Below are 20,285 nucleotides of genomic sequence, written 5' to 3' on the forward strand. Positions count from 1 at the left end.
CAATAGGGGGATAATTTGGGGTTGAACCCAACATAATAAGGCTTATCTACAGCTTACTTCGTAACAGAACTGTCGCGGCGGAGTGGGGGAGCGCCTGCGCTCAGAGTCAATAGGGGAACTCCGCAGATGGTGTTCTGTCTCCCCTGCTCTGGATTTTGGTTGTAAACGACCTTCTAGAGGAACTGTACCAAATTGGCTGTCGGGTGATCGCCTATGTGGAACTTTTGGTTGAGGAACGATATCCAGACACCCTTTTTGATCTGGCTCAAGCTTACCTGAACCAAGTAACTAAGTGGGGGATCAATGGCAGCAGTAAATCCCAGCAAGTTGGAACTGGTTTTGTTTACTAGGAAGTACAAGATACTACTACTGCTGTAGGGGTGTTATGAAACCAGATGTAAACCTATCTTATTTCATGGAGCCCTTGTCAGGTGGAACTCACTTGAGGCTACACTTGTAAAACAACTGGAGCGTTTACAGCGGTTCCCCCTAGTCGGAATTAGTGGAGCACGCCCTACACTGGCGTTTATCGTCATGTTGAACACGGCGCCTGCGGATATTGTAGACTGAATTGTCGCAACACGAACTGATACAAAGCTCAGGGATACCGGGTGGTGACACTTTGGAGTTCTGGAGGGCTTTGACTTCGCCATGAACACATAGATTAAAGTGCCTCCGAAATGGCTCCCAGAAGCTCCTTCTCTACCTCTATGCCCTCAAGAGAGGACTGGGTAGGGCGGGGTTACTCGAAGAAGGGAGCGGTAAACTTCTTCACGGACAGATCAAAACTTGGAGACAAGGTTGGTGGAGGTTTATTCTGCCGAAACCTCTCCACCAAAACTATGTTGAGGCTTGCGGGCTTCTGCAGTGGAAATAGTTGATGGAAGCGGTAGACTCACTGCTAAATGGTATGATGGTGCGCTCGAAACCAGTAAATTGTGTCCCTTGCCCTAACCAGTATTTCTCTGAGCTATGAAATAGTTGGTCACATTAATAATATGTGAGGGCATTTTTTTATTTATTAAATCAGATTTTCACAGTTCAATCCATGATAAAAACATAGTAAGGTAAAACCGTTCTCTCAATTCGTCGTCCTAATTTTTTTTTGAAGTTTGCCCGCATTTTAAAATCATATAAAATTGAGGGTAAAAAAAATAAATTGTTCAAAGTTTTTGTTGTTTGAGATTGAAAATGAGAATGTGTGTGTGAGTTTGTGTGTAAAATTTTAAAATTAAAATGCTTGCAAACGTGAAGAATTTGAAAAATTCCTCTCAGCGGTTCTACCTTCCTATATTTTTATCATGGTTCATTCATTTATAAAAAGTGAGGAGTCAAATGAAAGTCAGATGTGCAATAAGGTTATTTTTTGAAGACTCTTGCCACCTGCACGAAAAATTATAAGATGTGGGCTGTTCGCTGGACTAAAAAGTGAGTTGTTATGTTAAAGGTATTGGCCTCCAGATGTACAATCAGGCTTTATTTTTTTGAGTAGAGTTGCCGCCTGTCTAAAAAATTATAAGATCCACACCGTTCTATTTTTTTGAATAGGGTTGACACCTGCTATCTCCAAATGCATATACGTACATATAGTCTAAGAGCTAGCAACGTTTTCGAGAGAGGATTTCAGGACAGCTGGTTTTTTGATATGACATGTCTCTCACTCCCTCGCACTCTCTCACTCCTGCGCATCGTATATTTACAGTTAAAAATGCTATTTTTTTAAATCATTTCAGTAAGGCTAATTTTCTTTTCATCGGGTTTAACTAGCTTTTAGAAACGTAGCTTTATTACTGCCAGATATATCCGTTGCTGCTAACATTGTACCAGACGTCATTTTTTATAAAAAAAATTTAATGGCCCGCTAAAAGCAAAAACAAAATACAAGTAATTGTTGGATTTGTTGAATCGATACCACCTTATATGTATTCGCCTGGCTACAAACGAAGAAAATTGATAGATATGTGAATAAAGAATAAATGAGTAACATTCTTTGCTGCTCATATTTCATGTTAAATTTAGAATTTTTTTAGATTTTATCATTAAAAAAGAAAAAATCTTGAATGATTAATGAATTTCTCAGAAACTACTAAGTTTATAGAAAACTGATGTACATATATACTGTTTATGGAGAGTTTTTCTACCTTTCATTTGCTGCATTTCGTATAAGATATACATACGTGATTAAGTGGAACCACTTATTTAAGCTGAATAACGGTAAATGGCAAATATCTCGAAAACTTATTTATGGAAATAATACTCCATTTTCGGAATCAGCAGGCAGTTCTGCATAGGAATTGGATAGCGGCATCCAGTGTGCATTTTTGTTGTAAGTGAGTGTTTTTTATGACACAAATATAAATAAAATGTTATAAATATGAAAATCTTTGTATTTTTCTCTTGTTTTTCTTGCTTTATTCCAACACTATACTAGTTAATGTTTTTTGAAATATTTCAAGTTTGTATTAGCCTTAACGTATGTATTAGAAAAAAAATTATATTTTTTTGATATTCCAATAATTAGATTTATGTTATAACGTTAGATAAGTAGTTATAGTTTCCAGTCTTCATATAAAATCCTATGAAAATTCACTATTTTGCTACTATCTCCCTCACTACCAGCGTAATACTTTTCAGCTTTAAATCGGTCTGGCTCTTGCTTTAGCAACCGAATGAATGTCTGGCAAATTAATTTTAGGTTCATTAGTACTTAAACAACATCATATTAAATTTTGAGCTTTACTAAAATGAGTTGAAAAATTAAATTTTTTTTAAATAAAAAATGACGTCTGGCACGATGTTAGCAACAACGGACATGTCTGGCAATAATAGATCTACGTTTCTAAAAGCTATTTGAAGCCAATGAAAAGAAAATTAGCCGTACTAAAATGGTTTAAAAAAATAGCATTTTTAACTGTAAAGATACGATGCGAATTAGTCAACGCAACCATTACCGCCTGCCAGATGACCCGCACGCTAACCGAGGGAGTGAGAGAGATGTCATAACAAAAACCAGCTGTCCTGAGATTCCTGTTTTCACGACGTTTCTAGCTCTCGTACTAATGCTTATGTAAACATTCAGCGCGTGGCGAAGCCTTGCGTATACGAGGCCGGCTAGTATAAATATAAAAATAAGCATTTTGTATTTGAATTTTAAATACTTGTATTAAAATCTCTGTTGAGTAGGGAGTGGGCGGGATTCGATATGTAGCCACCTTTACCTGGTGAATTCTGGGTCTTCTTTATAAAAGAAGGGCGAACCTTTGCCTATCTGAATGAAAAATAAAATCTCACCCCGACCCACCCCAACCTTTTTAAATTTTTTAGTCAAAGGCGACATTTTTCAAAAAATATATTTCTTTCTTAAATTTTTTCTTTTATAATACATCGAAAATCAAGCTAAAAATCTGAAGGAAACTATAGACAGTGACATATCAGTGAAAATCAGTCACAATATTTTGCTGACTATGGAAGACGGAAAGGTCTGCAACTCCGCAACGGACACTGCATCAACTATGTTATATATGCGGCCAGACATCAAAGGATTTTAACAAACTAGAGAAAGGTGCCGTTAAAAAAGAAGCCCTAAAGTTTTGGCCCTCAGTACTCCATGCCATACGCTTTTTTGAGACACTGCCACATTTAGCATATAAACAACCCCTCCAGAAGTGGCAAGCCCGTACACCGGAAGAGAAAAAGATTGCTAAAGAAAAAAAGAGAAATTACAGAAATCTTTCAGAGAAGATATGGGTCTACTTGTTGATGTTCCTAAGGCTGGCTTTGGAAATAGCAATGATAAGAATACGTCCAGGAGATTTTTCCAAAATGCAGAATGCTCTGCTCGCATTACCGGCATCAACTTGGAATTAATCAATAAGTTTAAAGTGATTCTTGTGGTAATCTCAAGTGGCCATGAGGTTGATCACTAAAAATTTGATGATTATGCTCAAGACACTGCCAAACTGTATGTGGAATTGTACGGCTGTCATCCAATGCCGCCTACAGTCCACAAAATTCTGATGCACGGAGCGCAAGTGATGGCAGAACCAATTCTGCCGATTGGACAATTGTCCGACGAAGCCGCTGAGTAGACTTTGCAACAGGGATGAAAAAGTAGGTACAATTTTACCTTTTTCCGACGTTTGATGACTTAAAGGTACATTAGGTACAGACACTAGATTTTAGGTACACTCATATTTTGATCAGATGCATTTTTAGTTTTTTTTTTCTTTTTCCTTTACCGTGCTAGTATATTTACTTTGCTTTCATTTTGAAGAATAAACAATTCTAAAGAAAAGTGGTCAAAAGGAAGAAATTGAAAAAGTCATATTATGTATTATATTACACATTTTACATTGCATTTAGAGCAGCCAACACGAAAAATTAACACTTTGCTTAGCTATCCTCAAATTCGTATTTTTTTCTATTAATTTTAACGATTATTTTCACTAAGTCGAATTCAATGGCATTTGCGGTCAAATGAGTGAAAACAAATTGTCAAATGGGACTAAAAGATGGCCTTTTGATTGATTTAGATCAGATTCAGGCGTGTACATCCGCTGCATAATATCATCGATAAAGGTAGGGATAAAGGAAAGAAAGTTGTATCAAAATATGGCGACAAATTTTGTTGTCAAAATATGACATAATGAAAACCGGCCTTTATTCACACATACAGTTCAGTGTCTAGGATGTCTTCAAATTTCATATTTTCTTTAGATGAGAACTATAGCTATTTGACCCATATTCGCTTTTTGATTTCTGGAAATATATTTAAAATGCTTTCGAAGTTACTTCCTGCAATTTGATTATTTTCTCTAGACTTGCTGCACCTATCAAAAGGAATCGGATAAATAAGCAGACCTTTCCTGTTGTTTTATAAAAAGCTGGATAAAGAAGTATACTTCGCAAAGTGTGTTTTTTTTGTCTGTTTCGCCAACATTTTTCAGTAGCCAAAATTAGACAAAAACAACGCTTCTCCGATTCCCATTAGATTATATGTAGTCCATAGATATAGGCTCAGTTAAAAAAAACATCCATATTTTGTATACATGTTTTAAATAACATTTATAAAAAAAACTACAAATGAATGATGTAACTTTTTTAGGTACAATCTGTCTCATTTAGGTACATTTATTTTATGATATTAGGTACAATCTCAAATTTCCATTTTTCAACCCTGCTTTGCAAGAAAATTTTCGAGGACTGAGTGCAACAGAGACATTTTAAATATATTACTTTTAACATCCGATCCTCTCTCAGCTCGAGTCGGCCAAACAATAAGAAGAATAAGAAGAAATGATTGCTGCAACGAACTTAAATAGGTCGGACGACAATACTGTTGAAGATATTGATGATGATGAAGAGCATTCGGATGTTAACAGCGAATCGGATGGCAACAGCGGCGCTGACTCCGAATAAAATAAAATTTTCTAAAATATTTTTTTTTCTGTTTTTTTATTTATTTTTATTAATAAATCCAAAATATTGATTAGATATTGTTTTTTATTGTATTTTGAGATAATATAGGCCCCTAAATAATTTTGACCGGTTTTCTGGCTCAATTTTCGGCGCCGTTTTGCACCCCTAGTTCTTAAATTCTACGCTCCTAACCCATTCGGTTCGACGTGGGCTTAAATTGGTCAAGTTGTTTATCAACCGAACCCAACCACAATTTGCATGCCGTTATTATGTTTGAAAGTACAATGTACTTTTGTATAGCAAGGTCCTATCTCATATACATACATACATATGTATGTAAATAGTTTTTTTTGACAGAGTAATTAAAAGGCTGTAAAAGTGAAATCCTTTCATTTAAAATTTCTGCAAAACATAATATAAACTGTTTTTGTTTTTTTATTTTAGTATAAATATTAGCGTAGCGATATGTGCATTCAGAGTAAATAAAATATGGAGTTTGACAGCAAACATATTTGTATGTACATATACATACATATCGTCGTTTAAAGTACAAAACCGCGTAACTACTTTGGCTGCCAAAAATTGAATTTGCTCACACAAACTCTTGGCTTAGTCCTTATCCATTCGTCCTGAAATATACCAGCCAGAAATGCGATTTCTTTATAAAAAAGAGAACCATTTTGAAATAGGAATGTTTTTACTCTCTAGAAAATAATTTATGCAACCTCACATACGCGGTTTTGCATTATCTTGATACGCGGTTTTGCATTTTTTTGATAAGCGGTTTTGTACTTTAAACGACGATATGTATGTATACATACATTTGTACATAAGTAGATACGTGCGATTGTTGTAAAGAGTATCAATACAAATGATGGAACAACTTTTAGGAATGTACATTTCGCATTCGATTACTCACATGGTGATAAGCTTTATTATAACAGCAACGAGTATAGAGCTTTTGTTTACAAGAGAGTCAAAATTGTAGCTTCAGTAAGTAAAGTAAAGGTTGTTAGGAATATTTCTGCCACAACTTTTCTCTCCTGTTCTCTCTTAGCTCTATTAGAACTGGCAATTCCTTTGTCAGCAAATCGAGAGCCACACAAAAGCACGAATTTGTATACCCCGTTGCTTTTGCTTCCGATTGATATTCATGGTTGCCTTTCCAATTTAGCGCCATCTGCAATTGTGGCGCAGTCAGTGCCATTTGGGGCCATCAGCTAAGAAGCAGGGTAGTACGGTGTATCCTGCGACGCGCAGTCGTTCAACAAACCAAAAAATACTATATATTTTCAATAAAAATGCTCCAATTAAATAAACATCCACAAAATCAATTCAAAAAGTGATCCACATATTTTCTGGTTTTCAACAAGTTATTAATATTTGCGCTAATCAATCGTGCTACCGCAATCGAATTAAATCGAAAAAAAAACTGCACAAATACCGACTTACACGGGGAAACGATAATGGAAAGCATATTTCAGTATGAAAAATGTCTATGCACGCAGAAGTTAAGTGGACCTAAAGTATCTCATTGCGTATAGATAACGAATGTTGAATATGGAATTTTTTCTACTGCCAAGGAATTGTGTGTGTTGGTCATAAAATTGCATGTTGCGAATGTGTATTGTCATAGAGGGCCTTTAAGTGAATTAAATTAATCGCGTATTCATTTATATCTCAGTTTTATGAATATTTCAGCTAAAGTGTTTCATTTAATAACAAGCAACGTGTTTTTCCAAGAAAGTGCGCATACACAAAAAAAAATTATATAATTATAGAGCAAATGAAGGTTCTGATGTGAACGGCCTCAAACTTCGTATTTGCTTACTTAGTTTTACTCGCAGTCATGTTTCCGTCCTGGACTTATGTAAAACATTCAGAGGCATTCTGAACTTTGCGAATTAATAATCGTATCTGAAATTTATAATTTAAGATATGTACATGGGTGTGTGCCGATAACTTATCAATTCAAATACTAAGAGTGCCTAACAAAATGCAAACTTCAAATAATTTCCTACTTGCAGGAAATGTCGAAAATAAGTTTGAAATACATACTAAAGAAATAGCAAAAAAACGTGAAATAAGAGGCTCTGAAATGTGAGAAAATTCCTTAATTCACAAAGACGCCGAAATTGTCAAGAAACTAATCAAAAGCGAAAAATTCGCACCCATTCCCCCATAGCCTTTCTGATTTCTATACAATCTATACAACCTCGACGAGGACGGCTACGTTGAATTATATAAAATTTTTGTGGATATACGAATTTTCATATTCAGGCGCTGTTCGTTTTATGTTCGTTTGCAGTTCGTCTCGTTTTCGATACACTTCGTGGTTTACTTTCGGTTCTACGTGTCGTGCATATGTGTATGTGTGTAGTTTCGCTGTCGCCTTTCGCTTTTCGCTTAACGGTTGTAGTTGCCTTTGTTACGCTCGTCAGTACTTTGATGTTTCGTCTTGTCCTTACCGTGGACGTGTCTCCCACCTTTATTGAATTCCTTTCAAAATGAGCTAAATATTTCGGTAGCGAATCACAATACCGAATGGAGAGTTTTAGTGCGGTGCAATGCAATGGAAAGGCTAAGCTGAGCTGAGCTGAATTGAGTTGAACAGCGTGAGAATGGAAAGCAACGTCGACTTACTTCGCATATCGATGAGAATCCTTGAGTTTCCTTGTATTGAGTCTCAGTGTGTATGATTGAGTTTTGTTGAGTGAAGAACAGAAGCAGCTCTCCCGCCACATAGGAGTACATGTTACAAAGTGTATCTAAAACCAATTTTAAAAGTGCGTCGTGTCAAAAGGAAAATGATTCTCGATTCAAATCAGAAATCAAGAAAGACATCTAACTGTTTTATTTGTGTTCATCAATATATCGTACCTAATTTATAATAGTTTATGAAAATCTAGGACTCATATATTCTATGCGTCCAAGCTGAGCTGATTCGAGGTTTTAAAAAAAGAACTTCCCACAATATTGCAACGAAAAGAGTGTGAGCATGGAATGCGCTATACAATTTCAAGGTTAATCGAGTTTACAAGAGAACTAACTATGGACATAATGTGTCTGCTGGAACTGTTTATTGGCGCATACCGACATACGTCTGCTTCTCTTCAAAAACAACTAATTTCTTAATTGCCTGCAGTTTCTAATTTTGAGTACTTATGATCGATTGGATTTTGCATCGCCTTTGCCAGGAATGTTGCTCTGTTTTTGTTATCGTCGTTATTAATTCAACATATCATCGCCATCAAATCAAATCTAGCAGCGATAAATTTTGACGTTTTTTCATATTTAACATTGATGGATTTTTGTTCACAAGCAAAAACGTAGCGGGAGTTATATGCATTTTTGCTGCTGTAAATTGGAATCGAAAATGCCTGTTCAGACTACCAGCAGCCTCATAGCAGAGGTATGCCTTCACAAACGGTTTAATGCACGCTCATGCATACATACGCACATTTATATAAAAAAACGATGTGTATAAAGTTAGCGAAACAACATCAAGCAAAAAATGTCGCATATACCCATGAATTTTCCGTTTTTTGCCGTTAATTAGTTGTGGAAAAAATAATTTTGTCGCTCTGGTATTTTTTTTAGATATAAGGTGTTTTGCTAACTTTATATAAAGTTAGCGCAGCACCCCTCCAAACTCAAAGATAAACGACTAGGCTTTATGTCAAAATTTGCCGTTTTTTGCCGTTCTAAGATGAGCTAGTTTACTTTTGAAAAAAATATTTAAAAAAAATAAAAATTAAAAACAAAAATTTTTTTGCAATTTTTTTTTCAATGTTCAATAATTTTTAGAAGAAAAGGATTATAATATAATAGAAATTCAAACCCGGTTTCTTTATGTACCGCTTTGAAATTTAAACAAACAACAATCGCCATGGTTAAAATTCAAAAAATTAAGAAGCTTTCTTATCACAATCAAACGACAGAACCAAAAACAGTTTTAATGCACAAAACAATTCAAACGGCAAATTATGCAACACAAAAATTATTATTTTTATTATTTTTAACCAATTTTTAAATCGCTTTCCAAGTCCCTATTTTTTTTTTAAATAAGGCTGTTTAAACAAAAAACAATTAAACGACAAAATCAGAAACAGTTTTAATGCACAAAACAAGCGAGACGGAAATTATGCAACAAAAAAATTAATTGTTTTTATTATTTTTAACCAATTTTTAAACCGCTTTCCAAGTCCCAATTTTTTTTTTAAATAAGGCTGTTTAAACAAAAAACAATTAAACGACAAAATCAAAAACAGTTTTAATGCACAAAGCAAGCCAAACGGCAAAATATGCAACAAAAAACTAATTGTTTTTATTATTTTTAACCAATTTTTAAACCGCTTTCCAAGTCCCTATTTTTTTGGCTTGCTTTGTGCATTAAAACTGTTTTTGATTTTGTCGTTTAATTGTTTTTTGATTAAACAGCCTTATTAAAAAAAAAATTAGTTACTTGGAAAGCGGTTTAAAAATTGGTTAAAAATAATAAAAATAATTAATTTTTTTCTTGCTTAATTTGCCGTTTGAATTGTTTTGTGCATTAAAACTGTTTTTGATTTTGTCGTTTGATTGTGATAAGAAAGCTTCTTAATTTTTTGAATTTTAACCATGGTGATGGTTGTTTGTTTAAATTTCAAAGTGGTACATAAAGAAACCGGGTTTGCTTTTCTATTATATTATTATCCTTTTCTTCTAAAAATTATTGAACATTGAAAAAAAAATTGCAAAAAAAATTTATATTTTTTTTTAAATATTTTTTTCAAAAGTAAAAGCTCATCTTAGAACGGCAAAAAAACGGCAAATTTTGACATAAAGCCTAGTCGTTTATCTTTAAGTTTGGAGGGGTGCTTCGCTAACTTTATATAAATTTAGCAAAACACCTTATATCTAAAAAAAATACCAGAGCGACAAAATTATTTTTTCCACAACTAATTAAAGGCAAAAAATGGCAAATTCATGGGTATATGTGACATTTTTTGCTTGATGTTGTTTCGCTAACTTTATACACATAAAAAACGTGTATTTAGTCCTGATTATCGAAATACGCAGTTAGATAGTATTAAAAATTGGAGGGCAACCGAAGGCAAAGTATACATATATGCATGTACACACCTATATATGTACATACATAGGTCTCATTAGTACATATTTTCTGGGAGTGTGTTCATCCAAGAGTAAGACTTTTGTTTGGTTGTAAAGTCATTCGTAACAACCAAGAATTTCATTGTTTTATTTAGAGTATTCAGAATATTGTATTTAATTGTGCATATAATTTAGCAAAACTCAAAGAAATGCAATTCACCGAGGTATATATAAAAATTCTTTAAATACTGATTAACCCTGCATAGGTAATATATGTACGTAAATTTTACGTGTATGTCGCATAAAAAGTCCCATTACATTTTATCGTTATGCCCTATCGCTGTGCGCGCTCGGCAGTGCTTTCTTTATTTTAGCATTGCATAAACAAGTGAATAATTATAATTAAGCAATTCTCAGCTCGCGGTTTGCTTTGATCGTTGTTACAAAAAAGTGTGCACGTAAATTTTACCTATTTTTACCTATTGGCCAATATATAACGAAACCGCCCTCTGTGGTGAGCATCAAATTAAAATATGTCAGGAATGTATGAAGAATTTCCCATAAATTGTTCTATAACCGCTATCCCAATGTGTGCTCGTTCTCTGCCCATGCCTGCACATTTAGACTGCGCCTTAGTTGTCAGAAAAAAAAAATTTTGTTAAGCTACAAAGCAAGACTCACCCTTCTGTTCTTTCTGTTCCTTTGTTCATAAAAACGTGCCCTGCGGGCAACGGAAAGACGTGCCTCGAAGGCCCTAAAGTTCAGCATTTTTATGCGATTTTTCACAAAGTGGTCAAAATTGCCTATAATTCAGTGGGAAATTTAATATATTTTAATGGCACTTGATGTAGTTATACAACTTAAAAAAAATATATAGTTTTTATTGTAAATAATTAGCAAAAAGTTAGCAAAATGTTTTCATTGTCACTGTTTTCGGCATTTTTCAACAATTTCGGATAAAAATGCGTAGCATATTCAAATGCCAAAGTTGTAGGGAACTTTCCTCTTTTAGTGTTGGGTTCTCCGGTGGCACAAAATTTGTAAAGCAAAATCTAATTACGGTTAGTTTTGATGCCATATTTGAGATGCCATGTTGAATTTTTCAAAAGGTTTCACGGCTTTCCCAAAAAAAACCTCAGTAACTTTAAAAGATGGGGAGGTTTAAAAGTACCTTAGCTATTTTTGACATCGGGGAACAAAACTCCATCAAGTGCCATTAAAATAATTTAAATTTCCCACTGACTTATAGGCAAAATATTGACCGCTTTGTGAAAAATGCCCTGCATTTTCTAAACTTTAGGACCTTTGAGGCACGTCTTTCCGTTATCCGATTTAAAAACAAAAAAAATTTGGCAGGTCACGTTTTTATGACTAAATGAACCTTTCTGGGGGGAGTCTTGCTTTGTAGGACACAGTTGTAAAATAAAGCGCAGGCTACCGCACATGCATGATGATATTCATTGAATTATTTTGCAAAACTATAACTAAATAGGGGATAACACTCTAGACCACATAAGGAAACATTTCTGTAGAAAAAACAGAAATATGAATTTTAACTTATTTTTTAATGTTTAACACAGCCCAACAAAAAAAATTAAAATTTGGTAAATGTTAAAGCTGTTTTTGATAGATTTTTTTTGTGCTGATTACGAATCCGTAAGTATAAAGTTTCCATCAGCTCCAGATTTTGGAAAAAACGAGGTCAACGAGTTTTTGCAATATCTTAGAAGCCTTAGCAAAGAAACAAAACATAATTCGGCCTTCCTGGCTTATATTCAAGTTAAAGCTCTCGACTACTATGTATCTCTGAAAAGAGATCTTAAATATTTGAGATCTTAAAATATGTTTTACCATTATTATCTTAAACTAAATGATGGCAAATTTTTATGCATATTTCCCTCCACAGGGGAGGGGTAGGGGTTTTGAAACCCCCAAACTCCCCTCCCCACTTGCGGCCGGGCCTGGTAAATACATACATACATTGATATTAGGGTTGCCAGACGTACTGCTTTTGGGAGTAAACGTGCTCCTTTTTATTGTAACGTACTCCCTTGTACTAAAAAAAAAAATATCTGGAAATATACTCCCTTTTTAGTTTTGTACTTCTTTTGTACCCCGTTTTCCAGCTATTGATCATATACAGGGTGTAAAACCCTATACTGTTTTTTTCTTCTTTTTTTATACAAAGGCTAAGAAAAAATACACCTGAAAAAGACATGTACTTACAATAAGGATTACTATTTTAAACCATAAAATTAAAGTAAAATATTTACTAAGTCAATAATAAAATAATTGTTTCGCAAAATCTATATAGGACCCTTTTATTTTTCAAAAACCTGTGAGACAGTTATTTTTTCACGGCATGTACTTCTCCATTAATATTGTGGCGAACACTACTTAGTAAATGTGTGATAGTAAAAAGGTGTAAGCATGGTCGTAGCCAGGCAGGTGCAGGGCGCTCGGGTATAAAAATCGGAAAAATATTAAATTAATTATAAGACTTACATTAAAAAAATGGCCAAACATTCAGAAAGAGTCTGGAAATCTCTTGTGAAATTTAGTTATTTCTTTTTAACATTTATTGTTGCTTTGAAAAAGATTCTAAGACATCTTTATTTGTTTGTACCTAATTAATGAAAACGAGCTCAAATAAGTGATTATACATATATTTACTTTTTGGTAATTTGTAACAATAAATTGCACGAAAAATAACAAAAAAATTTTTCTCCTTTTTAATGTTTGTACTGCTTTTTTTCTATTGGAAATAGAAGTGTACTCATTTCCCCGTTTCAGAATCTGGCAACCCTAATTGGTATTGGTATTTATGTATATCTATAATATGTATGTCGGCCTCTGTGGTGTAGTTGTAAGCAGTGTGCGCTTTCACTCATTAGCACCTGGGTTCAAGTCCTGGTCAAAGCAACATCGCAAAAAATATAGAAAAAATCATAGTTTAACCCTAGAACACACACCCGGGTACAAATGTATCCACTTTCAACTTTGAAGTGTTGTAACTTTTGAACCGCTATACCTCTATACCGCTAACTTCGGATCTAGGAAGATTATTTAGTTTTGAGTTCAAATTCAAAATTTGAACCAGATCGGACCATTGGTTCAGGAGCTACAGCCTTCCAAACACATTATATACGTAAACACACACCCGGGATACGTTTGTACCCCAATAGTAAAAATCCTCATAATAATAAAAAAAAAAACATTTTTTATATTATTTTTTTATTTGAAAAATTAAAAATATTCATTTCACACATTATATTATTGAATTTTATTATAAAAATTATAAAAATGCATCTTATATCTAAGGAAAATCATGGCAAATAGAGCAATTTGTTGATGTGACCGAATGTTCAAGACACATTGGCTTCTTACATTTGTCGCACAGCTTTCTGGTTTTTCTACGGCGTTTTTCCTCTTGTGCGTAACATAAATAGCAAGATCCGGACACAGGTTTTGGCGTGCGCGCTGCGGCAGATGTTGATGCTGCTGTTGACACCATTGATTCCACCGGTCGGTTGAAATATGCTTCAATAGCAATTTTAGTCGAAAAATTTCGCGTCACTTGACGATTTATGGCTCTGGCTTCAATAATGGGCATACACAATGCTTCAGCCAAGCTGCGCAGGATCTGCTTACGCTTGTTGTTTGTTCTCCAAGGCAACATAGGGTTATTCAAATCGTAGACAATGTAGGCTGCAAGAGCTGTAATGTCCAACATGTTGAAGAACATCGCTAGTGGCCATCGTTTTGTTTGTCTTTGTGTTGGATATTCCGCAAACATTTGGTCCATTCGATCAACACCACCTTTGGTACGATTATAATATTCAATTATTTCAGGTTTCCCACTGTCAGCTATTTCAGCATCATTATGCATGGTCGAAAGCAAAATTACTGCTTTATTTTTTTTTGGGAACATAAGAGCACATTGTCACATTATTTTTGAAGCCAAATGTCGTTGAACCAATTGTCCTGTTTTTGTTCTGCTTCATTTCTTGAGAAATATATGATTTGTTTTTGCGCAAAGTTCCAAGGATCGCGAGTTTCCAGGTGAGAAGCAGTTCTGCAACTGGCAAGGTCGTAAACAAATTGTCCATTGTAATGTTTCGGCCACTTCCTTGGTATTTGGCAGACAAATCCTTCACCACTCGTTCGCCTTGGTTCGTTTCCCTACCAGTTTCTGCTTGGCCAGTATATATTTGTCCATGCAGTGGATATGCATTTGTGGCATCGCAAATCCACCAAACCTTGATACCATATTTAGCAGGTTTTGACGGTATGTACTGCGTAAACCGTGTGCGTCCACGGTAAGGAAATAATTGTTCATCAATCGTCAAGCATGAGCTGGGCTTGTAATGTGCAGCAAGATTATTGTTCATCATCGTCCACAACTCACTGATCGGTGCTGCTTTATCAGTTAGTAAGCGTGTTGCATGAGTGTTTTTATCGTCAAATCTTAGGAACCGCAATATCGAACAGAAACGGTTGACTCCCATTGTGGCGCGATATAAAGGATAGTTTTTGACGCTCCATAAATATCGAACATGTTCTCCATTGCTATGGTTCGCACCAGTCATAATAAGTATGCCAAAAAATGCATACAGCTCTGTTATTGACACAGGCGTCCATGACTTAGGAGTTGTGTTTGGATGCGCATTGTTGTAAGCATTATAAGTTTCTTTTGCTAACTTATTTGTGTGGCGCATAATTATATCAGCCATTTCAACGTTCATGAAACATTTGAATGTTTGCTCTATTGACAACATTTCAGTGCATCTAGCTGGTCCAGAACGTTCTCTTATAATATTTTGTCTGAGTACCTGACGACTTACATTTGGTTCTTTCATCCACTCAGTACCATCACGTGCAACAAATTTTTCGGCACTAGCAGGTAATTCATTATTTTCTTCTACTTCTTCTTCTTCATCGTCTTCTTCATCATCCTCATAGTCCGCATAATCAGGTAATACTTCTGCGGCACTTTGCGAAACTTCAGCATCGTCATCAGCAATTTCAATGTCATTGATTTGAATTTCTTCTTCATCTTCTGAGTCAAAGTCATAGGGAGCGTCATCGTCACAAATTTCATCAAATAAAGATTGTATATATGATTCTCGCTGTTCCTCAGTTAGCCTGCATAATAAAAAAAAATTAGTATATGTTTACATTGTTGCTTATTTTACATTTTTTACCTTCTATATGCTGCACTTGATAAATATTCGTTTCTTCTTGAAGTCATTTCGTATCCAGTTATTTATAGTTTCAGTTATATTTATTTTCACTTATATTTTCACTTCTTACACTTTTGAGCACCAAAACAATAATGAAAATATCAACAGGCAGCATTTATAACAACACCTCGTGTGAAAACAACCCTTGCAGCTGCATATAAAATACAAAAACCAGTTATACCAGTGTATTTGCTACCTACGTACCCATACCTTGCGCGACCTTTTTGCACATATCTTTTGAACCAGGTAGAATATTTCAATGAAATAACAACCAAAATGTGTATTCGTTGTTACTCTACAAGTATATTATTATAAATTATATTATTTTGTTTTGCATTTATCAGGACAACAACAAAAACAAAAATCCACTGTTGCATGTCCTGACTTTATTTGCCCATATCGCTGGAATGAAACAAAAGACAAAATACTTGTTATATATTAAAATATACATTTCAAAAAATTATAGAAATCGGTTGAATAAGCATTAAATAAACCGCAAAATAAGGTCTCCCGGGTGTGTGTTTACGTGGTATTTTCTGGGTGTGTGTTCTAGGGTTAAAAAACTACAACCTCCCTGTCATAATTGCAATTCGTACTGTCATCAAGTATTTAACTTGAGAATAGAAATCGGTGCATCTTTTAGGCGCATCAATATTACATAGTTACATCCCGAGTTAATAAAAGGAAGGTAAAAAGGTTTTTTCTTAACAGCGGTCGTCCCTCGGCAGGCAATGGCAAACCACCGAGTGTATTTCTGCCATGAAGAACACCTTCTGATAAAAAAAAATACAATCACCGTTCGGAGTCGGCGTAAAACTGTAGGTCCCTCCTCCTCTTTGTGCAATATCAAGGCGCACGCCACAAGTCGGAGGAGAAGCTCGGCCAAACACTAACATTTGTGTAAGCGCCAATCTATTATTATTATTATACTATGTATATCTATATAATCACTTCATTTCGTAAATTTATCTTAAGTTTTGCCAAATAAGTACAGTTTAGATTGCGTATTTGTTTATTAATAACACTATACGGCAAAATCAACTTTTTTTTTCTTATTGGACCAAACCAATTTTTTTTCAAGAGACTGAGTCATAAGTAAAAAAAGCGATTTCTCCGCTTTTCGAAGTTAGCCTCCGAAATCGAGATATAGCCTTGGAAGTTCGAAATACGACCTTTGGTAAAAAATTATTTTTAAGTATTGTATGCAAATAACTAAAAAAGTAAAAATATAGACGTAGTCCGCCTTTTGCTCTTATTTAAACGGTATATAATTTTGTTTGTGCACACTTATATTACAGATAACTTATAACACTTAAATTTGAAATATAATTTTTTTTATTTTTCGAAGATATGACCCTTCACATCTTATAGCTCCTGTAATATAGGCTTGAACAAAAAAAGTTATATACCGTTTCAATATACATATTTTTACTCTTTTAGTTGTTGAGATACAATACCTAAAAATATTTTTCGCATTTCGAGGACCCATATCGAGATTTCGGATTCTAACTTCGAAAAACGGAAAAATTACTTTTTTAATTTGGTGTAATACCCATCCAAGTGCTGTAGAGCGTAATAAAATATGTATATATTCTTTGTGCATTAAGCTGGAAAATTTTTCGCTCATTTCGACCGAAGATATTGAAAATTCCAGCGTTAAAACGGTGTTATTCATACCGTGCGCACAACAAAATCGTATTTGAGGAACAAAATACCTTCTTTTAGAGTAACAAATTTTACAACAAAATTTCGTTAAAATGTACGCCGCAAAGCGTAAAATAAATAAAATTGTGCAATAGAAATATAATCCAATACCAACAAATAAACTTAAACTTATAACTTATAAATAAAACTTATTTTAAAATAATCGGTAGCCTGAAACATGTTTCTTTGCAAATATAAATATTTTCTACGAAAATTTCAACATAATGTTACAATTAAATTATCTTGTTATAAGCGAATGCATATTTACAACGTTTTTTATATTCTTTTGATAGAGTTAATGAATACAATTATTGAGGGAAAACATCAAAGATCTAGTATTGGTTTTCATTTAACTATTTCAAGTTGAAGTATTGCACATATAATTCTCTTACTGGGGTAGGGTTCAATCGATACCACAAAGGTATCACTCTAATGAGTACTTGTACTTCAAAGACTGAAAGTATCGATACCCACTCAGTATCGGCAAAGTATCTAGTATTTACTTGAATTGTTTTCATCTTCTCTTGCGAGAGATACTTCCCTTTTTTGTTGTAAAAGGTCGTATGATTACGTCTCATCATAGTTTAAAACATTGTATGTCAAAATCAAATAAAAAGCCAATAAAGTTGCATGTATAGAAAACATATATATTTAAGTAATTATTCTGAATAAAAAGTTTTTAATTTTGGTGAAACTTTTATTTTCTTTTAATTTTTGTACAAAATTTTAAACTTCTATTTACATGGTTTGTGTCATAGAATGAACTATATTTTTTATAAAGAAGTAACTACAATTAATTTGAAAATAAAAATAAAAATCTGACACTTATCCATAAGGTCACCCATATAAGTATACAGCTATACAGTATACAGCATCACTTACAAACTATTTATGAAAAAAAAATTTTATAGTTTCTTTTGGTACATTGCTGAGGAACAATATTAGTTATATGTAATTACATATATGACTTCATATAAGTATATTATTCACAAAATATTTATGAAAAAATAGCTTATGGGGCACACTGCCAAGAAACAACAACTTTTCTAAATGCTTTCCAGACAAGTGATTTCTACTTTCTCTACTACATGACCGCACTTTTCGCGAAAACTCTAATAACGGGCGTCATTTGTTGAGTTGCCGTTGCAATGATAAAAGTTGTAGAAATTACTCTTTCGATACCAAGTACTTTTTTTCGATACTTACTCGATACCGAACAAAAAGGTATCGACTAAAAAAATACTTGGTATCAAATGAAAAGTATCGAGTATTTACCTGTATTTACTTGTATCGATTGAACCCTATACTGGGGTATGTTTGTATGTACAGTAAAGCATGTTTTCTGAGATACTTGGCTGTAGTGGTGTAGCCAGGGGGGAACTCAATGAACTAAAATTTTTTATTTTTTATTTTTTTTTTTACAATACTATTTTATTATTCTGATTTATTATACCTTTCATGAGCATGAAATGGTATTATAACTTTGGTCCGATGTTTGTAAGTACCAGAATAAGAAGAGATAGATCCACTAAAATGTATACTTAAATGATCAGAACGTCGAGCTGAGTTTATTTAGCCATGTCCGTCTGTCAGTCTGTTTGTATGCAATCTAGTCTCTCAGTTTTCGAGATATTCTGATGAAACTCGGTAGGTGCGTGTGTTTTTATAATGTATTAATCATTTGCCGGAATCGGAAGAATCGGACCACTATAAGATATAGCTCCCATACAACTGATTGTTCAGATATGAGATTTTTCGTTATAACTTCTTCATTTATACAGCTAGGAACATGAAATTTTGCAATACTTCCACCCATTATCAACAGAAAACTTAGAGTGAAAATTAAAAAGATCGGGTCACTATAACCTATAGCTTCCATACAATTGATTGTTCAGATATCCGATTTTTCGTTATAACTCCTCCATTTAAGTAGCTAGGTACATGAAATTTTGCACTGTTGTCACCCACTACTAAGCAAATAATTTCAGTGAAAATGGCGAAGATCGGGTCGCTATAACCTATAGCCTCCATACAACTGATTGTTCAGATATAAGGTTTTTTGCCATAACTTATCCATTTATGCAGCTAGGAACATGAAAATTCGCACCTTTTTCACTCAGTTTCAACACAATACCTACAGTGAAAATAACAAAGATCGGGTCATTATAACATTATCTCCCATACAACTGATTGCTCAGTTATGAGAAGTTTCGTTATAACTCCTCCATTTATGCAGCTAGGCTCATGAAATTTTGCAATACTTCCACCCATTATCAACAGAATACTTACAGTAAAAATAACAAAGATCGGGTTACTTTTACATATAGTTCCCATACAACTGATTGTTCAGATAAGCGATTTTTTGTTTTAACTCCTCCATCTATGCAGCTAAAAACATGAAATTTCAAACTATTTTCACTCATTGTAAACAGAAAGTTTACAGTAAGATTAACAAAGATCGGGTCACTATAACCTATTTATTGCCTCCATACAACTGACTGTTCAGATATGGGGTTTTACTGGTAAACTTCTTTATTTGGACAGCTAAAACCGATAAATTTCGTAAGCTATTTTTTAAATGATAAAACAAAGTCTACTGAGAAAATTGTCAAAATCTATGCTGTATAAACTTTATCTCTTATACCACTGATTGTTCAGATACCAGTTTTTGCGATATATCTCATTTATGTAGGAAGCTAAACCCATTAAATTGTGTTACCGGTTTACATACCGATCACACAGCAGTGGACTCACTTAGATTGATGCTATATAAGGTATATCTTCCCTACCCCTGATTGTTTAGATATGAGCTTTTAAATATATGTG

The 20,285-nt window shown here is 34.0% G+C and overlaps 1 protein-coding gene across 2 annotated transcripts in view; it reads left to right on the forward strand.

Annotated features, from left to right (window-relative positions):
- Positions 1-6,357: 6,357 nt before the first annotated feature.
- Positions 6,358-20,285, forward strand: part of LOC118744143 — a 363,604-nt gene continuing 349,676 nt past the window's right edge. Inside the window, exons 1-2 of one of the 2 annotated variants that reach the window (XM_036476921.1) lie at positions 6,358-6,944; positions 8,328-8,830. The gene's annotated coding sequence lies outside the window, so the exon portion shown is untranslated. Of the gene's footprint in view, positions 8,831-20,285 lie in introns of both variants that reach the window. The other variant, XM_036476920.1, reaches the window with a different exon arrangement.

Source organism: Rhagoletis pomonella, unplaced genomic scaffold (genome assembly GCF_013731165.1).
Source record: "Rhagoletis pomonella isolate Grant_MI unplaced genomic scaffold, Rhpom_1.0 Rhpom_scaffold_00008, whole genome shotgun sequence".
NCBI lineage: Eukaryota > Metazoa > Arthropoda > Insecta > Diptera > Tephritidae > Rhagoletis > Rhagoletis pomonella.